The sequence below is a fragment of the Tachysurus vachellii genome, chromosome 1 (assembly GCF_030014155.1).
Source record: "Tachysurus vachellii isolate PV-2020 chromosome 1, HZAU_Pvac_v1, whole genome shotgun sequence".
Taxonomy (NCBI): domain Eukaryota; kingdom Metazoa; phylum Chordata; class Actinopteri; order Siluriformes; family Bagridae; genus Tachysurus; species Tachysurus vachellii.
Window position 1 is genome coordinate 31,823,171 of NC_083460.1, and position 25,357 is coordinate 31,848,527.

A 25,357-nucleotide genomic window follows, 5' to 3' on the forward strand; every position below is an offset into this window, starting at 1 on the left:
AGGCTGCCGTATTGTCTATTCTGTTCGGCTATGTGAAAAATGTTGAATATCAACAATGGGTTTCAGTGCTGTATTGTTGAGTTTTGTATGAACTAATCTTGCTTCAGTGACAAAAAAAAGAAAAGAAAAGAAAGAAAGACCTACGGCTTGGACAAAAAAGTCTATAGCCCTGTGCATTCCCAGCTCCCTGTACACTCAGTCACAGACAGGCAGAGCGAGGAAACGTTAGTGCTGGTGTTTGGGCTCTCCTCTGATTCTACTTTGGGTTTCTGTTCTGTTCCTTGGAGGTGTGTCTGTGTGCACTTTACAGTTAGGCCTTAAGAAAGAAAGCAGTAGATGGAAAGGTAAGCAGACTTATTAACTGAGATCAAATGTAGGTAGCTGTCTTGCTCTTTCTGTGAATGACATTCTGTCTGTCTGTCTGTCTGTCTGTCTGTCTGTCTGTCTGTCTGTCTGTCTGTCTGTCTGTCTGTCTGTCTGATATTCCACTTAGGCCTACATGGTGCATGTTTGTGTGTGCATGTGTGTATATGTGTGTGTGTTTATGTGTGTGGGTGTGTGCGTGTGTGTGTGTGTGCGTGTGTGTGTGTATGTGTGTGGTCAGCCTCCAAGGCCCATGCAGGTTGTTTTGATATGGCTGAACTGAAGTGTGTCTTTTGAATCGCAGCAAGTCCAGGCACTTTTAAACATGTGAGTGTGTGTGTGTATGTGTGTGTGTGTAAGCACCTGGAAACACACATCTCTATACACATCTCTTCCATGCTGGTACCTCTATTCCTCTTCTAAGTCGCAGGTGCTCAGTGCACCCAGACACAAAAAAGAGGCAAATTACGTCGTCAAAAAAGTGTGCACACTAATTAAAAGAAGGCTCTCGAGATGTTTTGTCTCGACGGCGCACGCCTGTGTGAGTGGTGTGTGTGTGTGTGGTGTGTGTGTTTCTGAACTGTAGTGCAGCGGAAAGAAGGGGAGGGATGAGGGTGGACTGTTCTCCGATCTTTGAGTGGCGATGTTGAAGTTTGGGCTTTAAAGATGTTTTTGATGTAAAAAATGCAACACTGCATGTGTGCCTGTGTGTTGTGTATGTGGTTTGTGTGTAATGTTTAATGCAATTAAAGTGATATCTATACAGTAAATACTTTAATTAAAAACATAGAGCAGAAGGATAAAAATCATGACTAAAAACTGTGAAGCTGAATAGATTTACAGTCACTTTATTGCAACAAGATGCAATTTCAAATACGTCTCTACATCAAGTCATTTGTAAATAATTATGCAATATTAAAATGATTGTAAATTACTGAGCAATATTTACAATCTTTCATGTTGTGTGTGACATCACAGCTCTCACAGGGATAAAGTCTCAGGGTTGAGGGGTGGGAGGGTTGCTGTATCCTGCAGCTGTACCTATATAGTCTTCAAAATATCTGCATCAGTATCCAGCTTTATACCCAAATGTAATGTGCTACATATTTATTTATTTATCTGTAAAAAAAACAAGCCGGAAACCTAAAATTATTATTTTTTGTTTCTGTCAGTCTGTGATATCTACTCTATCCAACTAATTCAGTTGTTGCTATTTTACAAAATTTCTGACCACTCATTCTCAAATTTCTGCCACTACTACTACTACTACTACTACTACTACTATTACTACTACTGCTACTATTACTACTACTACTACTGCTACTACTGCTACTATTACTACTACTACTACTACTACTGCTACTACTACTACTGCTACTAAAGCTACTATTAATACTACTACTGCTACTACTACTACTACTACTACTGCTACTACTGCTACTATTACTACTACTACTGCTACTACTGCTACTACTGCTACTATTACTACTACTACTGCTACTACTGCTACTATTACTACTGCTACACACACACACTTCCTTGAGTCATCTCTGATCTGTGGGCTTGGCCTGGCGCGCTCCAGTCTCGAGCTCCTTAGCCATCATTGTCGCTCAATTATAGGGTGGAAGTGAAGTAGAAAATCTGGTAGCAATCTAGCAATTAGTACAAAAGGGGTCTCCAGTGTGGATGAAGAAATGATGGATGACGGAGAGGCCACAGGCTAGAAAGAACGAGGTGAAAAAAGTGGAAAAAACGTCCCTGATTGGGCACGGACAGTGCAGTTTAGTGCTGCATGGGTACATCGTAAAGCCACGCGAGCCGGAGGGAGCTCCTTTTCTTCCAACTCCTTTTGTGCCTCCTTGGCATTGCATTTCTTTTTCTTTTTTTTTTTTAGCCATTACGTGCACTCAGAGAGAGTGGATGCAACAAAAGAGCAAGTTCTGGGCAGCATAAGGAAGTCTGTAAATAAAAAAAATTGGGGAATGTTAATGCGATGAAGGACTGGTGAGTGAGTGCAAGAGGCCTTTATGCTGAGGAAAACAGCATCCTGTTTGGATGCCTGGTTTTAGAGCGCGGTATTAAGAAGCATAAAAACACACTCAATGCTTACCAGTTGCCTAAAATCTTTATTGTAGGTGCATGTAAAACATCTTCAAATCACAACTAATGCTCATTTAATAGAGTACCACTGTACCACTATACTGAAAAATTCTATAAATAACTAGACAAAATGCCTCTCCTTGTGTGTGTGCGTGTGTGTGTGTGTGTGTGTGTAGTAGTTATTACTGCGGCTTCCTAAATGATCTAAAGCCAAAATAAGTAATGAGATTAATCTTTCTTCATTTAAAAAAGTTCCAGCATCATTCACTTTAGCTCTGCTTGTTCTTGTTTTTGTTCTCATCATCACAAGATCAGTGCTGAAACCATTTCTAATTTGAGTGAACATTCAGGAATTTGTAAAATGTTTACGGATATGGTCACTGCATAGCAAAGCAGTGTTTGTGACGATGGAACTTAGTTTTCTCCAACAGCTCTGATGTATGATTGGTTGCACAGACTGGGACTACGATTTGTGAAGGTGCTTGGACCCCGCAGATCGCTTCTTGCAGCTATATTTAAATAATGTGTTTATTATAAATATAACAACCTGTAGAATATGATTGAGTTCAGCTTTTGCTATATAAAATAGTGTCATATAGTAATATTCTATCATTCCATTCTAAGCTTTATTAAAATTCTGCATGCAAATTGCTGTATTCTGATTGGCTGGGCACACTTTGTCTGCTTTAGTCCAACAGTGTGTGGATCTTTTTTATCAGAACACAATGGAGTGTTTAGATACTATCTAAGCCTTACAAATAGGCACACACACACACACACATACACACACACAGACACACACGTACGCACACACAGTCACAGAGCCAGTCCAGAGACCAGTGTTGACCAGCAGGGACAGAGAATGATGGGATTAGCGAGGAAAATCACATACCCGGTTAATTAAACAACAATGCCTTTATTATTCCATGACTTCTGGATTCAAATCTGAGAGCGACACACTCCAGAGTTCATAAACCATTTATATAACCGCCTTTGATGTACTGTGATTTGGCTGTTGCACAGATGGAGGTCACGAGAGGAATGCTGGCAATTTTTTTTTTTTTTTTTTTACAATAATTCTGATGGAGAAATGCATCAAATTTGGATGTACATGTTTAAAAAAAGTCTAATTAAGTATAAGAAAGAATACTGTAGTGAAACAGTGAATGTATTGAATATTGAAGTATGTGAAATAATTACGTCTAGCTAAGACAGCATTGTACAGAATCCTGAGATGTCCGGAATACTTGGCATACTGAAGTGTCTGGAAGATTAAAGAATGTTGATGTGTAAGAAATATTTATGTGTATGAAATAATGGATCATGAAATAGACAATAGTGAGTATTGAGTGTCCAGAATATTTGAAGTGTAGGGAGGACTACAGTGTATGGATTATTACAGTATAGAGTATAGTAGAGTCCACTGCAGGAGAAGCACACACCACACATGCACTATGTGAGTGGTCAAGACTTTGCCCTACACGTATATGGATGTTTTTGGAATCTATTTTTTCTCTCTGATTTGCCAAATTATTATGCTGAACATGATGCTTTTAGTTTCTCTATCGCTCTTGATATTGTCTTCAAGGTGTTTGATGTAAAAAGAAATAACAGAGGTAAATATTATGTTCACAAAAATGTGGACTGTAAAAGTTAACAACACTGGAGGTTTTATTGTGTGTGTGTGTGAGTGTCAGAGTAGGATGGTAAGGATTCCTACTCTCTCTCCAGGGAGTCCGCAGAGCCGTTTTTGTCCCCAGGGTACGACGAGCACTTTACACTCGCTGTGTGTTCCCATATAACGGGGGTCAACAACAGTTGTTTAATTTTGCTCCCCCATGGGGGGAAATGAGCGACTGCAGGGCACTCGCTCATCACAAAGGGCCTAACTGTCACCCAAATCAAGATGCATGGACTCGATTCACAACGTGACACAAATCTGGAGAAGCTCACATGGGTCACATCGTTCCCAGACACAGAGAGAGTGAAAGGGATCTCTATGCAGTGTGTGTTTATTAAAGCTGCAATGCGTCAATTTGGACATGATAGATTGATCAAGAGACCTTTCCAAAAACGGTTGATGGCGGCCAGTGACAGCTGAATTTCTGTCATAAATAATTTTATGACTAGCTGCGACTATTTATGTTCTTCTTTGGAATATCTAGAGTTTGTGTCTGATTCCATCCATGTTGAGTGCTTGCTTTCATATAGTGTTTTAATAAGATGTTCCCATAATGCATTGTAGTCATATGTTAATCTAGTCAAATTAGCTGAAATTGTGAAATAATTGCAAATTATATAATTTAAATAAGGCTAATAGAGTCATGCATAATTAGTAGTTTATTACTTGAGCATGTCCATATATATCAATCAGCAATAACATTAAAACCAATAAATAAAAATAAAACTGATTATCTCTTTACAGTGGCATCTGTTAAGGGGTGGCATATATTAGACAGTAAGTGAACAGTCAGTTCTAGAAGTTGAAGGCACTGAAAAAGATGTATTACAAGCAAGAAAATAGGCATGTTTAAGGATCTGAGTGACTGGTTCAAAGCATCTCCAAAATGTCAGGTCTTGTGTGGTGTTCCTGGTATGCAGTGGTTAGTACCTACCCAAAGTGGTCCAAGGAAGAAAAACTATTAAAGCAGAGTCCCGGACACTCAAGGCTAACTGCTGTGCGGAGGAATAAAGGTTAGCCTGAATGGTCTGATCCAAACAAGAAGAGCTCCCGTAGAATAAACAGCATAGAATCATGTCAAAACACACAGAGTGTTGCAGCTGGCTGTGTACGAGGCTGAGTACGAGGCTGAGTGTCCGTGCTGACCACTGTCTCTTACCGCTAACACCTACAATGGACACATGAGCATCAGAACTGGAACATGGAACATGTGTGTGTATCGCTTACATGGAGAAGACAGGGCACCAGGATGCACTATTGGAAGAAGGCAAGCTGGCAGAAGCAGTGTGAAGCTCTGAGCAAACTTCTGCTGGGAAACCGGGGGGTTTGTTTGTGTGTTTATGTGTGTGTATAATTTAAAATAACTCATTACACTTTAATGACATACTAGACTACTCTGTGTGAATAATAGTTCATTTACATACTACATGCTCAGCTCTTTACAGCAACATACACAACTCAGCAGAGCACCAACAATCTATACATTTTTTATTTATGAATGTATTATAAGAGCCCATATATGACAGGATGTATATAACTTTTCTTCCGTTAAATAGGAAGTGAATACAGTTAACAGGTTCTGAGTAAGAAGCTAAAGAAACGTCACATAACAACACATTTCCAGGATTTCTCTGATGAATTACTCGAGCCAGTCATCTGGATTTCTTGTTTTATTGTTTATACCTAATTTGTGTAAAATTGAGAAAATGTTCATTTAATGGCACAAAGTACTTTATGTTCAACAGCTTTCTATCAATTAGCCTAGCATACATTGCTCTCTGCTGCTTTAACACCTAGGTGTGTGGATTGTGACATGATCTCAATTGTAAATCTGGCAAAATCAAGATGAAAAAAGTCCTTAAGCCTAGCAGCGGCTATAGTGGTTTATGAAGGCAACACATGAGTTTTTCACACTTTCCCCTGAAGTCTCCTTGTGGTTCTGTCTGATGATAAGTGAAGCCACCGCTGTGCTCAGAGAGGAAAATGAGTGCCATTACCTGGACAAAAACACTGCCATTTGGGTAAAGAATGAGAGGCGATGAGGTGAGCACGATACTGAGCGTGATATTACAAAAAAAAGGAGGAGGAAAGGGTTGATGCAATTTTTGACAAGCTAGCAGAACTCTGTGTAATCACAACCATTTGAAGTGTTCTGCCTTTTACATGTTCGGGACTTGCAGAAATGTCAGGACATTAGAGCTCAATAAACAGTGTGTTCATGCAGACGATATCAGGTGTGAAATACAGCTAGTTAGCTAAAAAATTAGACAGGTTAACACATTTTACCATGTTTTTCTAAATTAAATAAATAAATAAAAAGATTACTTAAGAAAAAAAATTAATAAAATAAATAGATAAATAAATAAATAAATAAATAAATAAATAAATGTATACCCTAACCCAAGTGCTAAATGGCACCCCAATCATGGAATCACCCTTTTACTGCATGATACCGAATCCTAAAAACACGTCTTATCATTACGCAAAGACTCGTTTGTCTATAAAGATCCTGAAACATTTGGTGTTGCCTCGAAGTCTCAGATTTCACCCCAATTTCCTCCTCATATTGAAAGAAAAAGTGAATTAATTGAAGCTCTTGTCTAAATTGGTGCCGTGTCGATTGGCTCATTGAGGCCGGTTCTGAATGACAGGAAGCGTTTTTGCACTTGATGTTTGTTTAAAAAAAGGGGGCGAAGGCTCGCGAGATCCAGCTGAATCTCCAAATCAGCGTGAATCTCCACATCTGCCATCTTGAGGGTTAAAGGACACAGATGGCCGACTCGCTGGCACACACCCAAAGCCCCGGTGTGTGTGTGTCTGTGTGTGTGTGTGTGAATATGGATGCCAGGATGTGAAGAGAGTGAGACAAAAAAAATTCTCATTTTCTCCCCACCGTTAAAAATGTTCTCAGGTCTGCCTGACACCAGATGTTCCTCGAACGATGCTGAGTGACATCTTGTGTTGTCGCAATCTTGGTTTTTAATCACTCTCATTTATCCAAATGGGGCTCCAATAGACGCTGTGAATAGGAAATTAGCCGTCTGTGCTAACGCTGGCGTCAGGCTAAATCGTTTTAAGGCCGCACATAAACGAAGGAAAAATGGAGAAAGTGTGATGAGGGGTTTGATGGTGGATGTAACGGAGAGATTTCAGATGCTAATCGCGTCACCAAGTCCGCTTGTTGGAGAGTTTCGACTCTTACAAGACTTTAGAAGTTAAGAAGCTCATCGCTAATGTTAATAAAACTATTTAAGTGATGCCGGAACTTCAGCGTTCGTTCTCTTTGGCTTTTCGCCTCTTTGCAGTAAACGATATACCTCGTGCTGCTGTTTTCTGAGAGCGTATTAGTGTTATCCCTTCCCTTCAGGCAATTGGTCTTTTATGGCCTCCGATCCTCAGCTCTGATAAAATTAAGTGGCATTTTCGGCGTCATATTGCTGCTAAAATGGTTTTTAAACCGCTGACACGTATGAATATGTAAATTCAGTGTGAACGAATATGAAACTAATCCTGTCGGGCAATCTGGAAGTTAAAATTCACATCAGAGGCCTCATATTTAGCGTCTCTTTCACTCTCAGATCAATTTGAATATGACTAAATTAGATTTTCTCTCAGATCTCAGATCTTCACTCGTCTCAAATTCTGACCCTTTTTTCCAGATTTCATACAAATCACCATAAATCCATATTTATACTATGTTTAGTAGAGGATCTCCTAGCGGTCACCCTGTGAAGAATCCAATATTAATTTGGTTGTTAAGTCTATTTTCTTCCCTGATTTTTCTCTCTTTCAGAAACTCCAAAAGATAATGATACATAAATTTCTATATTTTATATTTTTCTTATTTGTTGTTATTTATTTGTTGATTGTTTGTTTAATTATATAGGAAGATAAACAGCTTTAGGAAAAGAGAAACAATAATTGTAACAATAATGCAAAGGATAAGGGAAGTAAAAGTAAAGAAAAAACAGGCTCCCCGTGACCCGAGGTAGTTTGGATAAGCGGTAAAAAAATGAATGAATGAATGAATGAATGAATGAAATAAAATAAAAAATTAAAATAAAAACATAAAACTTTACAGTTTTACATTAAAGTTAAAAAAGGAATGAATAAAGGTTGAATAAAGTAATGATGCATTACAAATTCTATACCATTCTCAAATAATAAAAACACCTGGGAGAAAAGGAAATGTTTAAATGCACACAAATACACACACACACACACACACACACACACACACAAATTCCATATTGCTAGACATACATGCAGTCACAAATATACACATGCGCTAAACAAACACAAAAACAAACATACACACAAATATATCAGTATACACACACAAATTCACACCCGCATACACACAAACAATGCATGTGTTCCACTCAGATACACAAACAGCTCAGAGGCTAATCCTCCACACCACAGTTTCCTCTTAGCTTAATAACTAATTAATGTCTGATGTCTCAAATAAAGGAAATGAAGTCACATTTTGAAGGTCACATGATCTCCTCTTGTATTTTTTTGTGAAAGGCTGCTTCAGCCATAGGTTTCTCCTCAGCAAATGATCAAAAATTTAATTAGCAATATAAATGCTGTAAGGAGGCGCAGCACATTTTCTACACATTATGTCTTGCTATCTTTCCAGAAATGAATCTTTTAAAATGAATTTGCTGTATTCAAAATATTTTTTCATTTGATCACTGCATTAATAGTTTTTTTTTCCATTCTGTTTTTTCCCATTGCTCATTGACATAGGTGATTGGTTCTTAATTGCTACAACGGCCTCGGCCCATTCTCTCTTATTAATTCATGTTTTCTGGCGCAGTCCCAAAAGGCAGCCTTGCCCTATATCTCCTAATTACTTCTGTAATTGAATTTGCTCACTGTGTTTCTCGGTTAGGTTTTTTTTTAAACGGTGCTGTTTGTTCCTGCGCTCATTGTGTCTTTGTGCGTCAGCCCTCTGCAGACAGAATCACGCCAGTCTGCTCGTCTCTCATTAATTTTCCAGACCATGCCTCGCTACCTTTTTGTTAATTTCGTTATTTCTTTATTTATTTGATATTACCTGCAGCTCACGAGCCTCAGCAAGGCCGAGACAGAAAAGGAAATTAATTAATTGCGATCACTAAAACAATTACACTTGGCCCTTGGCGCTTCGGCTCTTGCTGTTGATTCCTTGAGTTGTCGCCGTGTCTGAGAAGAGGTACAGAGTGAAGTGTCATCACAGAGAATGCATCTGAAGAGACTGACACTTGTCTAATTATTTATTTTTTAAAGGACTGTTTAATTCCATATGCATTGCAACACCGAAGATTTGAAAGTGAGCTGTAAACAAGATGATTTTGAGATTTAGCGCATCACTGCTCACCTCTCCAATGCTTGGATTTAATGGAGTAATTGAATGTCTTGTGTGACACTCTGGAGGTCGGATGAAGCCTCTCAACTGCATTGTTGCTTGTGTCAGAGGCCATTATCCGTCCATGCACTCTTCACTCACTTCGACTGTGTGTGTGTGTGTTGGGTGGAGGGTTGGGTGGTGGTGTGGGATATCTCTGAAAAAACCCAAACTTTCCCCCTTCATTGATTTATTTTCGTTTTCTGCTCTCTCCTATCTCCCTTCCTTTTGTCTCCTTATCGTCTCTTCAGGTTATTATGTGTAAAGTATTGACAGGGCCAGGAGGCGCGTGGTCGATGGAGAGCTAATGCATCTGTAATCCCGCTTTTGTCGCACAGGAATGTTTCACGATGAAGACCGAGAAGTGCAAAGCTGTTGATCCTGGTTTTTCTTTCTTTTTTTTTATTTCGTGCCAAGGCCCATCCATCAATCAAAGCTTGGCCCATCTGAGCAGCTGAATGACACGCCGACTGGGCTGAGGAAATTTGATAACGGCCCACATTGTCACACGGCTCTCTTTTTTTTTTCCTGATAAGAAATACATTCGACTGAAGCCGATAAGGAGGCTAAAGCCTCGCCAAGAGCCAGCAGTGACACACGTGCCATCAGACAGGAGGTCTCTCCTTTCACTCTTCTTCTTCCTCTTCTTTAAGAGCTTGGTGTGTAAATGATAGCTTTGGCCAAAAAAACAGCACAAACACAGATTGGAAAGCATGCAAAAGCAACAGGATTATTGAATAAGATAACGAAGAGTCCCTGGTGCTCTGAGGGCAAAACAAGTGCTGAATATAGAAGTGAATTTATAGAGTGTAGTGTCTGATTTATAATAGATTCATGACACGCTGAATCATTTTTATTTACAGACTCCGCCTAGGAGCATCATATGCAGCATTAACAATGAACCATGTAATTACCTGAACTAAATAATCTACTTGAGTGAAAGTAAATAATATACATGTTAGTTATATACACTACATATAAACATAACATCAAACATCCTCAAGACTAGGAAGAAGATATTTAACAGATCAAAAAAATGAACAATCTGCACATTAAATGTTTTTATTTATTGATCTGTTTATATTTGTCTCCTTCACTAGTATGTTCTCTACCAGGTCTGTACAACTAAACACTGTACAACTTTTTTGTATGAAAAGGTCTTTTTAGCAAAGTGAAACAAAACTTTTAACAAACTAAAACCAAAATCTCACAAAAAAAAAAAAAATATATGTAGAATACGGACTATTTTGATAGACTTTTAACAATATACAAAAGGTATCCCACAAGGGTGTCTTTTAGGTCTGATCATAATGAATATTTTTCATGAGTGCATGATTGAGGTGCTAGTGCATTTTAATTTTTTTTTCATTAAATCAGAGAACAATTTTGAACATGTTAATTAATGTCAGACAACAGTCCTTTTTGTACAATTTATTAATGAATGACATCACACTTTTAGGAGAGTTCTTTACAGTTTAATGGTTACAGCATGTTAATGTTGTGGAATGTTTTATTTCTTGCTCTCAGTTGCAACAGCTGTAAAAAGCTGTCCCCCACCAGCCTTTCTATTTTCTTTCTCATACAGTTAATAAGACAATGCAAAAGTTAGCTTTTCATGCTACTGAGAAACTACAAAGTGTAAACTCCTCTGTCTTTAAAGATGTCTGAAAACATCCAGCTTTACCTGTACAAAGTGCTGACACTGGAGACTCCTTTCGTAAATGTTAAACTTCTCCTTACTGGAAACATCACCAATCTGTGATTTTTTATGAGGAGCGTGCGACCCTTTCAGTCCCTGTGAACGACCTGTTAGTATAGCAATAATATTGTACTTTAATGAGCTGATTGATGTTATAAAAAATGAGAGCACTGTTTCTGATTGGAGAATTCAATGGCACTGTGGTGGAACTAATGTTATCAGTTTACAAAAAAAGAAAAGTGACACTCAACTCATGTAAACATCATTTCCAAGGTTTTTTTTCTTTCAAAAATGAATTCTTTCAGAAAAGAATGGATGGCCTTGTATAACCCCATCTTCAGAAAAGCGAGGACTCTGACCTATAAAAAAGATTTTTAGAGCAAAGCTGAAGAAAGGAACAAAATTACCAGAGGGCAGGAAAATGGACATCATCATGACCCGTACATTAACACACCGTATGATAAAGTGTGTGTGTGTTTTTTTTTGTGCATGTAATGACTAGAGGCTAAAAAAGTACAAAAAGGGAGGAGAGAAAAAAATCAATGCAAGAGTGCTGCAGATTAGATTGACAAATTACACACACTCGGCTGCTTCATTGTACAGTACGGCCTCTATAGCTATAAGATGGAGCGTACAGACTCCAAGATCATTTTTATTGATTTTGCGTGTGTGTGCGTGATACTGCTTTTTCTCTCCAACAATTCTGGGTCAGAGATGGCCATGTGTCATTGTTCTGCACTACAGCATGGGGGTCATGTCATCTATAGGCAAATAATAAAAAAAGTTTTATTACAGACATTTATTACAGTCCACCCAGAGCAGGAAATTCAGCCTGCTAGAGCAGACAGAAGTGGACAGAAATTAGAACATTTTAGGACATCTTAAATAAATATTTAAAGCAGATATTGTGTTGATAAAATGCTTTACCAGTAAACAAAAGTTTTTTTATTTTTATTTTCTATTTTTATAAATATGCACAACCATTACTGAGGTGCTGTGTAGCTAAAAACTAAAACAAAACAAATTTGCTGAAGTTATGTTCATGTATAGTTCATCACTGAACAACTGGGTGTGGTGTAAAGCAGATTTTAGGAGACTTCCACTAGGTTTTAGCATTAGCATTAGCCACTTAGAGTTAATCAAACGTCAGACACCAAACACTCCTCAGCTGATATTCGAGATAACTGATTATCCCTTTAGTGTAAAACTCCATAGTGAAAGTCATTCAATGTTTATATCGAGATATTTGTGGTGTTTAGTGATGTGATAACTTGATGCTGTTTTTTTATTTTTTCTGTGAGAACATGTCTCACACTGACAATGCTATTGTTGTATTTGTTTTGGTAAAGTGTTGTTACAATGAGGTTTAATATTAGAAGGAATTCAGTGGTCTCAAATTACTTGTCATTTTCAGCATCATATTAATGAGACATCCAGGGTATGTGTAATAGAGGTGTTGGAGTAATTGCTTGACTGAAAGACTCTATGAGGTGAGGTGAGATGAGTACTATGAGGTGACATGCTTGATAGTGTTAGCTGGTGGAAGCTGACTGTTTTGAGGGATATAAAGCAGTCTAAAGTGCTGCCACATTTCTCTCATTAGTAAAGTTGAAGTGAGGGCTTACAGAAGGTGGTCAGATGATATTGTGGGTAATGATAGAAAAAGATCAAATCAGAGTGATGATAGAAGCTATGGATCACATGTTAACTATCAGAATGAATTGTGGAGTTTTTGTCTGTGGTGCATTTCTGAGTAAATTGTCAAAACGGTATGTGTGTTTGTGTGTATGTGTGTTTATGTGTGTATGTGTGTGTTCGGGGTTATTAGCGGTGATCCATCAGCACGGCTTGTTTGAGGCAAGTGTGTCGTGTGATAAGAGGCGTCTGATTCTATTAGCATGAATCAGTGTATCGGAGTTACACAGTGGCATTAAACGGAGCAGATGTTAACAGTGGGAGGTGAAGGAACTGGCAGCCTGAGGGTGTTTGTCTCATACACACAAACACACACACACACACACACACACACAGACTTGCACACAAACACAGGGAGAGCAGATGTTGCAAACTGTTGCATGCACTTGTCATCTGTGAGTGCTTGGGTCTGTATGTGAGCGTGTGTCTCTGTGTTTATGTGTGTGTGCACATGTCTGTGTGTGTGTGTGTTGTGTTTTATGATGCCAGTTAAAGAAGTGTGAACTAGATAGGCTCGTTCCCATGGAGGCCCTGTCGTTTAGCGAGTGTTTAGCAAGTGTAACTCTGACTCTCTTTGCATTTCACACACACACACACACACACACACACACACACACACACACACACACACACACACACACACACACACACACACAGAGTGATGGTTTATTTTCCCGCGTTTATGAGCTTGTTGTGAAATTCTACAACTGGAGTTTAAACAAGATGGGAAGAAAAGCTTAGGATGCTGAAATGCGAGTCAAGTCACGGCTCGTCTAGACGCTGAGGACGAGACCTCCCTGAAGCGCTCTCATTAGTCATTATACACAGTGTATCCGCATGTGTGTGTGTAAGACTGTGAAATCCGGAGGCTCACGCTGAAGTGTGTACTGTACACAGTAAAATGCATTATGCAACACAGGATATTGATATTTCTAGGAAATATTGTGACTTGCAATGCACCTTTACATTTTGTGTGTGTGTGTGTATGTGTGTAAGTACAATTACTTTGTTAGATTTTGATGTTGTTGTGTAAAGCTAGTTTGTGAATGCAGCAGGACAGACACACAGATGTCACACCTCAGTGAATTAGTCTGTAACGTCAGACGTCAGAGAGACATCACATACACACTAGAAGTAACAGTTTGTTCCTTTAGTTACAAAGTTGATGTAGCCTTATAAACATTTCTTTAGCATTGTGCAAACTACCCACCTAAACATCATTGCACTCTCACCTCGACAATATCACTTTCCCTGTTTCATAAAAGGACACATTTTCAGAGATGAACACATAAACCTACATGAGTTAATCCATTAACCACTAATACGCAACCTCCGCCTACAGACTTCAGATATTTATAATATAAATAACTATATCATTATAGAGCTCTTTTCTTGTGCATTTCTAAACCAAACTGAAACAGATTTTGCTTCTAGATACCAGAAATCCTGCCACTTTTTCTTCTGAGAAAGTAAAAAAGAAAAAAAAAATCATTGATTGTTTTTCTGTTCATGAGCATGGCCTCTTTATTTTCCTGGATTTCGTTTTTTTGAGGAAAAAAACTGAGAGTGTGATATTGATCCAGGGCACGGACCGACCATCTAAACAAAACCTCCAGCTCAAAAGACTCAGATGGATAGTCAGACTGAGAGAGAAAGAGAGAGAGAGAGAGAGAAAGTGTGTGTGTGTGTGTGTGTGTGTGTGTGTGTGTGTGTGTGTGTGTGTGTGTGTGTGTGAGTGAGTGAGTGAGTGAGTGTGAGTGTGTGTGAGTGTGAGTGTGTGCTTTTCCAAGTAATTGCAGGCCATCCATTGAAGATTTTACAGCAATAGCAATCCCCAGTGAATTTTTTTTATTCCATTTTTAAACATTTTTATTTCAACAGACATGCTAATAGACTTTATGTTTATCAGATAGTGTAAAGTTTTCTGTAACTTTGAATTGTCTCATGTCTTCAGACAGTGGACATGAAAAGATGTGTTTTTTATCTATCTTTTTATTTTTGTTTATACCTGCTATAATGCGAGTGAGATCAAGAACACATATGATTTGTCAGTCTTTAGTTACTAAACATTGGAATTATTGGAGAAATGCAGTGATATAAGAGGAATAAAACACTTGGGAATATCAACTTCGAGGTGGTAAAAGCTGCGGTAACTGCTCTCATTACTCATCTCAATACTGTTGAATTGTAGATAACATTAAAATCAAGATTTTTAACTTTGTTGCCTTTTAATGTCCTTTACAAATAAATATTGTTGAAACACTACATTTGATTCATGGGCAATTGAGAAATATATTAAATGTGCTTCGTATTAACTATATATAATGTCAGCATGAGATCATCAGATCCAGATGAGAGATGCTCGACAGAAATGATCTGTAACGTATCCGTATGTCTCCAGAGACTAAAAGGTATCATCCTGCGATGCTCTGGGATTCTCAGTCTCGTTGGGGAAAAATGACTCTCCACACTTAATTACAGGGGAATGAGTTTCTCTTTGTGATAGGCTAAGCTCGCAGTAATCCCAAACAAAGAGGCCTGGCTGTGCGGGATGTAGGATTTACGGCCGGGATTACAGTCTGTCAGATAATGATGTGCAGTCAGCAGAAGCAAAGCTTTATTCGAATTCAAATTGGCGGGTAAACAAAAACCCAAAACCCATCGGTATGTCTGACGAGAAGAAGCAGACGGCGATGATCTGTCCAGTGACGATGTGTTGGCTATTGAGGGGGATTTCTATTATATACCAGGAAGTGATATGTTCATCATGGTTCTAAAGTAGGATAAATTCAGATACATGATACGAGTAAGTTCTGAGACATACTGTAAATTGCTGCTTTTTGCAATTGTATTGTTTGTGAGTTCATCTGAACTATATAGGGTAAGTGGCTTGTTAACAAAACCATACACTTGCAAAAGGCTACATTTGTGTTTGTACTTCATGTTTTTCTATATAGGATTTTAAAACTTTCATATTTGTTCTACATGAAAAGATTATGCTTATGATTATACGTACAATTACCAGAGCCAGCACAACAATCATGCACACCAACCATGAGTACCCAGGGGAAATATATGTGTGTGTGTGTGTGTGTATATATATATATATATATATATATATATATATATATATATATATACATATATTCATTCATTCATTCATTCATTCATTTTCTACCCCTTATCCGAACTACCTCGGGTCACGGGGAGCCTGTGCCTATCTCAGGCGTCTATATGCACACATATGTATATTTTACAGCTAAAAGATTATTTCATTACATACATATATGTATTTAACACATAAACATAATTATAGACTTAATCTTTTAAATGGTATACAATTTGTCCTTTCATTCTTATAATAATGTTAATAATTAAAAATAATTACATTTAATTGTTAATTATGCAATAAATATAAACATCTATTCAGTTTTGTAAACATTAAACAATACACTTATTATTAAAAATAAAAATTCTACACTACAATATTGTAGGCAGTCTGTAGGCAAACCTAACTTTGTAATATATATATCATACATTTGTGTTAGACAGGTAGACAGTTATATTGCATATATTGCAAATAGACAGGCATATTGCATCCACAACAACATGTGCGGTAACACTTAACATGACCAATATGGAGCATTAAAGTATACAAAAAATAATAAAACATATATATCACATTCAATAAAGTTCTTTATTTTGCTTTATGAATTTATTTAATTCACAATTTTTTTTACTTTCGTTTTGAACTTTATAAGATTTGTATTGTTAATCGGGGGCACAGTGGCTTAGTGGTTAGCACGTTCGCCTCACACTTCCAGGGTTGGGGGTTCGATTCCCGCCTCCGCCTTGTGTGTGGAGTTTGCATGTTCTCCCCGTGCCTCGGGGGTTTCCTCCGGCTACTCCGGTTTCCTCCCCCGGTCCAAAGTAGGTTGGACCATGGTAGGTTGATTGGCATCTCTGGAAAATTGTCCGTAGTGTGTGAGTGAACGAGAGTGTGTGTGTGCCCTGCGATGGGTTGGCACTCCGTCCAGGGTGTATCCTGCCTTGATGCCCGATGACGCCTGAGATAGGCACAGGCTCCCTGTGACCCGGGATAGTTCGGATAAGTGGTAGAAAATGAGTGAGTGAGTGAGAGAGAGTGAGTGAGTCTTGTTAATCTGAAATTCTGTGTTAACAATTTGGAGAAAAAAGTAAACTGTAAATAGATCTGTTACCTCATCTGTTACCTAAACAGAGTTAACTAGCTAAATGTGTCCAACATAGCTAACGTAATGTAACTGGGTGGCAATTTTGGTGACTTTAGGATAAACCCACAGGTTTCATAAACTCATAGGTTTGTAAAAATGTAGGTTCACTAACTAGCAAGTACTTCTTTGCCAGCAAGCCAACTTTACTTATAGGATAATAAGCTGCTTAGCTGAGCTGCAAATACATAGAACTCTATACAATCTCTGTAGTCTCCCCCTGTGCTCAGGGCATGGAGTTACAAGACGTTCAAACCCTGTGTGTTCATCTACAGAGTGGGAAAAAAGGTGGATGCCTCCATGTGTGCCTTATGTTACAACACTTTAACTGTAATGAGAGATTATATAAATTTACCTTCTTTAGGCAATGCACTGTATAGCCAGATATAGCCATATGTTGATTCATCTGAAGCAAATACATATACATCGTATATACATTTCAACTCAATTTAGAAAAAAATGTAGCAAGAGAAAGTTGAATTCATTCTTGAGGAGACTGTCCCAGGTTTCCGAGGAATTCTGAGTTAAGTGGAGGTTTCTTTGGAGTTATTTTATAACCAGAGGATGGAGATATGACCTTTAGTCGAATACAGACTAATTCAAATATCGAATATTTTCTATTCAATAACTATTTTTAGCTTTAATACTTCATCTGATTTTGACAAAACATTCCAGCACTTGTACTTAATAACCCATAATGCACTTCTTTAACATGAATCTGGATTGTTTGCTAAAATGTTAATAGTTTGTTCAGAAACCTGTGATTTGCTATTTCTGCTTTATGATATTAATAAACAATCATACACAGCAGGGTGTTGGTGATGGGTTGTATGAGTCATAATTTCATGCATCATTGTTGTGATGCAATATGTAGGAAATGCATCATGGGAACTTACCAAGGTATGCTGTAATATGATTTACTTTGGCACATTTTTTAAAAATCTGTTCTTGAGTTCTTACTATTTTCAACATAATGGGAAGGAATTCTAGTGGATTTTGTTACTCTGGTGTAAATTGAAAAGAATTTGAACTTGTTTTACATCACAAATAAAATATCTAAATTGTGACTCCGTTGCTCTGTTACGATTTACTGTTTAATTGTAATGGATTTCAATTTGCCCTCTGGTGCCAGTGGACCAAAAACACTGCAAACGTGTTTGTGTGTGGTTTTAATCAGCACTGATAGAGCAGGTACGATGTTGTATCCCGCTCCGTCAGCTCAGCAGCTCTCGGCTCCTGCGTTTTGGAGTCTCTTTTAATTGAACGCAGCTGAAGCGAGACAAGATGTGCAAATATAAGACATATGTTCTTGGCTCCTTATTTACTCTGCCTGCTGATTTTCTAATAACACCTTTTGTGTTCGGGTGCAGCTCGGACCGAGAGATTTTTTCCCCCACACACATCCTCATTCCGGATTCGTCACGATAAAGCGATGTCGTTTAATTAAAATGTTTCAATGGGAGAATAACCTTGAAAAGAGTGCATGATAGAAAGTAGCAAATAACAGCAGGTGAAAATCTATTATCATCTGTAAATGTTGGAAATGTTTGTGCAACCCGCTCACGTGGTGCTGTCGCAATCTGGAGCGAATAATTAACTATATATTTTTAAAGATGTAAAAATATTATGGACAAGTGTACTTTATAATATTAAAAAACATGGGATTTATACATCACTAAATATAAATGAATAAATAAAGAAAGAAAGGAATCAGGATAAGTTTGCTGTATTATTAAGAAAACCTTAAGAACATAAGTGTGACATCTGACCTTTCTTCAAAGAATAAAATATTTCTTTGTAAGCTAACATAATGAACAATATTTCATAATTGAAACTAAACTCTCTTTAATTGCTGACATAAAAAAGTTTGGAATCATTTGCAAAAGTTTGCTCATTTCTTAAAAATGCTTAAAATGTAAAGAATGCTTCAAAACCTGCAGCCATGACAGCATGTGATGTAAGGCTAGTGTGCATTGTTGACTTATTAATCAGATGATGCAAATGATGACAATTTGGTCATGTATCACAATTAAAGATGAAAGCAAAGCAGAGTGAAAGCTTAAGTGAGAACAATAGCATCTTCCTACTATACAAGTGATGAAACATCTTTATGGTGTTTGATTGGTTAAGAGATGTTTTAGAGAGCATGAGGACAGAGTGCACAGGGCAGTATGAGCATCATTAAAAATGAGTGCAAAGTGCATACACACAAAGGGTTTTTACAAGCATGCAGAGAAATTCTTGCATGTGAAAGAGAGCAATCCCTTTCTGTGAGTACTGAGCACTGAGCACTTTCTCCTGCCAGTGTCTACTCTTTGCTCTGTAGATTAAGGCTCGATGTTTATTGCTATGTGCATTGAAGTCCTCAGACTCTCTATTATACACAGTGTTTAAACGTAATAACATCTTAAAATGAACATTAGCATGAGACGTTCATCACTAACCACACATTACACCAACATAAACTAATAAAATGTTCTGTGATTTTCAAAGGATTCTACATTAGACTACACATATATATATATTTTTTATTTATTATTAGTTAAAACAACATCTCCTGAACCTCACAGAGTCTCACTGGGGCAACACCTGCCCCCAGGTGTTAAGAGAATTTTGTCACGTTTTTTACGATGCCAATACTTTTGGAACAATATAATGGTCTTTAAATTTTTAAAAGCAACATGTTCTATTTGCATATGCTATTCATTTTATATACTTATTTATCCTCATGTTCATGGAGAGTGCCATTATTTTAAGAATAATTAAAATGTATAGTTCAAGTTCTGATGTAATTAAAGAGTTCAACATTGTCCATTGTCCAAGCAGATGAGTTTACATAATAGCCGTTATCACGCCACATCTCTACAGTCTGCTCACTTCCTACATCAACGTTCATTGCCTTTTTTTAACTTCCTCTCAGGATGTTGTGTCTAACTAACCACTAGAAAGAGATCATCTCTCTAATCTTTATGCCTGACAGGAGAAAATATTTTCTCAAGGAGACAACATGCTCGTTGTCAAGCTGCCTACACACACACGCACACACATACAAACACACACACACAAACACATTCTTACTCAGGCATGACTAAAACGCTGCTGCTTTGCTAAATGGCTTAATGACTGTGGCTGATTTGATAACATTTTCACGGCAGATATCCATGTCGGAAGCGATACACAGCGGTCTGCTCATCTGCCGTGTGTCATCTGTACTCACACTCATTGCGGTGATTAATTTAAATCACTCCTGATGGACCAGCTAGTGCAACATTTATTCATTTGCCCGCTTGCTTTTATTTAAAATGATTTACAAATGAGGCAGAGCTCAATCCTCAGAGCAGGTCAGGGTTAAACAGCAAGGGATTTGAACTCATAACCATCTGGCTGTCCCATTAACCCCTAATGGATCCATCATCCAAGATTTGATGCTCAGCATTTGCTTCTTATCACTAACAAGGGACAAGCTAATATAGCTTACAAGGAACAAGCAATATCATTCAAAAATGATATTTAAACTGTAAATCTCTGCTGAAAAATTACATCCTGTTCTTCTTATCAAGTGAACAGTTTGGTATTTCTATACCAAATTTGAAAATGGCATTATTGCTGGAAGTGATGTAAATGATGATGTGGACTAAAGTTTCCTCGTTGTGGAACTTACATAAATATAAATATGTACATATTCTGCACACTAATACTAATATTAATACTGCTAATTTGCTGTTTAAAGCAAGGGTTGAAAATTAACGTCAATATTTCTACAAAATTTTCAGGTAAGAAACACTTAAAAAATGATTTATAAAAAAAAATCAAACTTGGCTTATCTCTGACATCTGCGGTAAAACTTCACCATTAATGTTGTCTTTAAAAGTCAAAAATGAATTGCTAAAGAATTAGCACTGTTGAATTCAGATTGCAATTTTAATTCAACAGAATGTAAAGCTAATGTATAGTGTACATAAGAACAGAAACTTTTCACAGAAAAAATATGAGGACATTCTTTCAAAAAATCAAAACTAATCATTGTTATATTTCTGTCATGTAGAAGGAATGAAACAAGTCAGTATGATAATAGTAACCTATACCTTTACTCCTAGTTTTTAACGCTGTATTTTATTTTATTTTTTTAAAAAAGGAGGAGGATTCAATTAACAGAAATAAACCCCACAGTATCTATTTTCTTCAAATGAATAACACATGGATTGTGTCTGTTCTCACAAATGATCAGGACAATCCCATTTGAGCTCAGACAGGGGCTGTGACCTTCCTCCCTCACACACACACACACACACACACACACACACACGCACAAACACACACACACTCTCGCGCGTTTCCATTCAAGCGTTTAAGAAGTTCACATTGTGACAGTGAGTGACAGGCCTCTGTTTCCCCTCGATTACTGATTCAGCTCAGTCCATAGGGGGATAGTGTGAGGTCTGTAAGTGTCTCTCTTTGCCTCTATACAACAGTAACCATAACACACACACACACACACACACACACACACACACGCATACACACACACACACACACACACACACACACACACACACACACACACACACACACACACACTCATGCATATGGAAATGAAACGCCCCATCATTCATATAGCAGTCGATTAGCATTCTGTGATCAGAGCTGTAGTGAAGTCTTAAGCTTTAACGCTTTCTATCGTTTCTATCAGTTTACTTAATGATCACTAATACTGTTTGTCACGTGATTTGCTGATTAATTTTTTATTATTATTATTATTATTATTATTATTATTATTATTATTATATTTATTTATTTTTAACAGGAGGATCAGCAGGAAACGCGTTTAATTCTCTAAATCTTTATTCTTTTTTAACTCACACAGTTAGTTCTTAAATACATTTTGCGGCAATAATCAGATTTGCGTGTTGTTATTAGTCATTGTTAGACTCAGTGTAATCTGCGTGCACCTGCGCGAGCTCATTATCTAGCGCTGCTATTTTGATTGAAGTCATTATTTCCTGCTTTAGAGCTTTAATAGTGAACTGAAGCGTTGGTGCTGGGAGAGGACAAAAGGTGTAAGTTGGATTACTGTCAAGCTAAAGGGAGTAAAGACAGGAAAAGAAAAAAAAAACAATTATGTACAAATAGCTACAAAGAAGTAAAAAAAATATATAGTCAGTTTTGTTTTGTTATTCTACGGCTCGCTGATAAACCCGACAAAAACGTTCGGGGGTAAAAATGATGGTGTGATAATGTACAGTGTCCCAAAGATCATTAAAGGTGTCCTAATATTCTAAAGCTTTCAGTTTACGGTTTCCATCATCTTTGGGACAGAGGAGTCCAATTTTAGTTTTTGCATTACATTTATGAGAGAAAAAAGAGAGGCTGATGACATAGTAACTGTTTTCATCTGCAATAATGTACGTGAGAACAGGGGCTGAATTGTTTTGCAGATATTCCACAAAGTTGCATTCTGTATAATATACTATTCTGGATAGAAATAAGACGTGTCCCGCTCTTTGACGCGTGGCTGTGGTAGAAGAGGAATAAAACACTGCGGCACGTGCTTCTAAAGGAATAATAATGGGTATATTTGTTGCTTAAAATGTTTATCTGAAAATGAGCTGATTTTTTAATCTGTACCTCCTTTTAATCTAGATAGTTCTAAATTTTCTATCATCTATACGGTTTAGCATAAAGGAAAACTATTTCGGAATACTAGGAATATATTTATGGAAATAATTCCCTATAATTAGGGAAAACAAATTATAAGGCTGATTGAATTCTGAAGCATTTTTCTTTGTTAAATATGTGTGTGAGAGAGACCGAGTGCGAGTGCATACCAGTTGAATGCATGGATTCTTAATTGCATATGAAAATAGATGACAAGGTTGCATGAGGTGGCCTTGAAAATTCAGTCCTCTCTCTCTCTCTCTCTCTCTCTCTCTCTCTCTCTCTCTCTCTCTCTCTCTCTCTCTCTCTCTATCTATCTATCTATTAATATATACTATTAAATTAACACACACACACACACACACACACACACACACACACACACACACACACATATATATACTGTATTCAAAATCTGAATGTGGAAGTAAACACTAGACATCTAGTGAATAATGTTATTATAACATTATAACTACATGCCACATGACTAACGAATCAGGTGGAAAAAACAGACGTGACATAGTGTAAAAATAATAATATGAAAGCGTATGAGCATATGAAAAAAACATGCAGAAAAATGTGCCATTAATCAACCATGTGAATATAAATCACATGTGAAATGAGATGAAATGAGATATGTAGGAATTGCATGTGAATGAATCGTGTCAAATATAAATGTGAAAATAAATGTATCACGTGGAAAATAATCACATGTGATGACAGGTGAATCGTGTAAATAACAGTGGTAGAATATAGACAAATGAAGCACGTGTGTAAAAACCACAAGTGGACATCACACGTGACTATTAAAAACACGTGTAAATATCACATGCTAAGTTAATGTGACTTTTCTGCGTGCGGTCACTTGTTTATATATATATATATTAATCTGTTTTCTTATATTACATTATATTATATTATGTGATTTATTCTGTGCAAGCTTATTTCTAATATTTAATTAAGCAAATGCAAACTGATTTACATATATAAAAATAAGGAACACCAAATACAAGACAGGTATAGATATGAGATATGAATAGGTAAAAAGGTTAGATCAGTAAATAATAAATACATTTGATAAGTATTATCATTTTATCAAAGTCTTCTTTGGCTGCTCTTTGAGAGCCCATTAGCTCAGGGCTGCTTTTGTTGGTCCTTTACAAAAGTGAATAAAAATGGCTTTAGATTTTCTGCTTTTTTATATTGTGGTTCAGAGTCACACAAAGAGAAGCGTGTTATTGTATTAGAAATAAAAGAACCATCTGTGCCAGAAAACAATGGCTTCAAATTATCTTTGAATGGCCGCCGAATAAAAAAGGAAGATAAAGCTTTTATTTCCTTCTCATTATGTTTGGAGGAGAGGGGGTGGCAGTGCTGCTCTAGCTAACTGACTTTTTTGTTGTTCTTGATGCATTCTTGCCCCTTTTTTCAGATTGTGTATGGACATAAAACGCCTTTTTCCCGTTGCAGATGCGCGCAGAGAGAGAATGAGAAAGAGAAAGAGAGAGAAGCGGAGATGGTGGCTAGTGGAGTGCAGCTTGTGCGGGACAAGAAACACCGACGAGCGGCTACAGCTCACAGGAGTCCCCGCGGTACCGATGGAGGATGTTTAACCGAGTCGGAGCTCCGTGCTGACGGTAAAATATGCTAATTAAATATATGCTAAATTCACAAATCGCATAGGCTACGACACTACTGAATATACATACAGCTTTTTTTTTTTTTTACTAATATGCGCTGATTTCTTTTTGTTTAGTTTGGAAAGTTGATGTCTCCTGTAACCTTTCCTCTGTTTTATATTCCACACTATCACATTCATATTGTGTAGATCATTATAATAATATAATAAATTTCTTATGGCTCAAACAAGGTAATAATTAGATTATTATTATTATTATTATTATTATTATTATTATTATTATTATTATTATTAATAATAATAATAATAATAATAATAATAATAATAATAACCATAATCATAATCATAATCATAATAATCATAATTTCATTATTGCTATTAGGAAGGCTATGAGTTTTAATTAACCTAAATAAAAATACGTCTACAATGAAATAAACTATAAGCCCACCAGAAAACTATACATGGCGTATATATTTTTTCTCCAGCAAGATGAAAAGTTTCAAGTTTTGCCGGAAGCTTCAATTTGCGCTTGAGTTGTCAGGGGGCGGGGCTTGAACTGATTAAATTATTGAACTTCTTGTTTTCATTTTAATGCTCCCCTTAAATCCGCGCTGTAATGTACAAACATACCTTAATTCCTTTCGGATGAAAACCTTTTGTCACAAAAAATAAGACTTCATTACTTTATAATTTTAAGCATTATTTTTTGTTTTTATTGCTTTTATTTATTTTACTTCTACACTAATCAGTACATTAGAAAATATAAAACATTTGATATATAATCTCAGTCAAGGTCATGTGCTATTTGGAGACATTTTGCCATTATTTTATATTTGATTTTCATCTGCTGTGATTTCCCAGCATTTTTCAGATAACATTA

At 37.0% G+C, this 25,357-nt stretch overlaps 1 long non-coding RNA gene across 3 annotated transcripts in view; it reads left to right on the forward strand.

Annotated features, from left to right (window-relative positions):
* The first annotated feature begins 213 nt into the window (after window positions 1-213).
* The window catches only part of LOC132842251 (uncharacterized), a 42,585-nt gene continuing 17,441 nt past the window's right edge, over window positions 214-25,357 (forward strand). For 2 of the 3 annotated variants that reach the window (XR_009648009.1, XR_009648007.1), the window contains exon 1: window positions 24,208-24,475. This is a non-coding gene — a long non-coding RNA (uncharacterized LOC132842251). Of the gene's footprint in view, window positions 345-24,207; window positions 24,476-25,357 lie in introns of those variants that run through there. The other variant, XR_009648008.1, reaches the window with a different exon arrangement.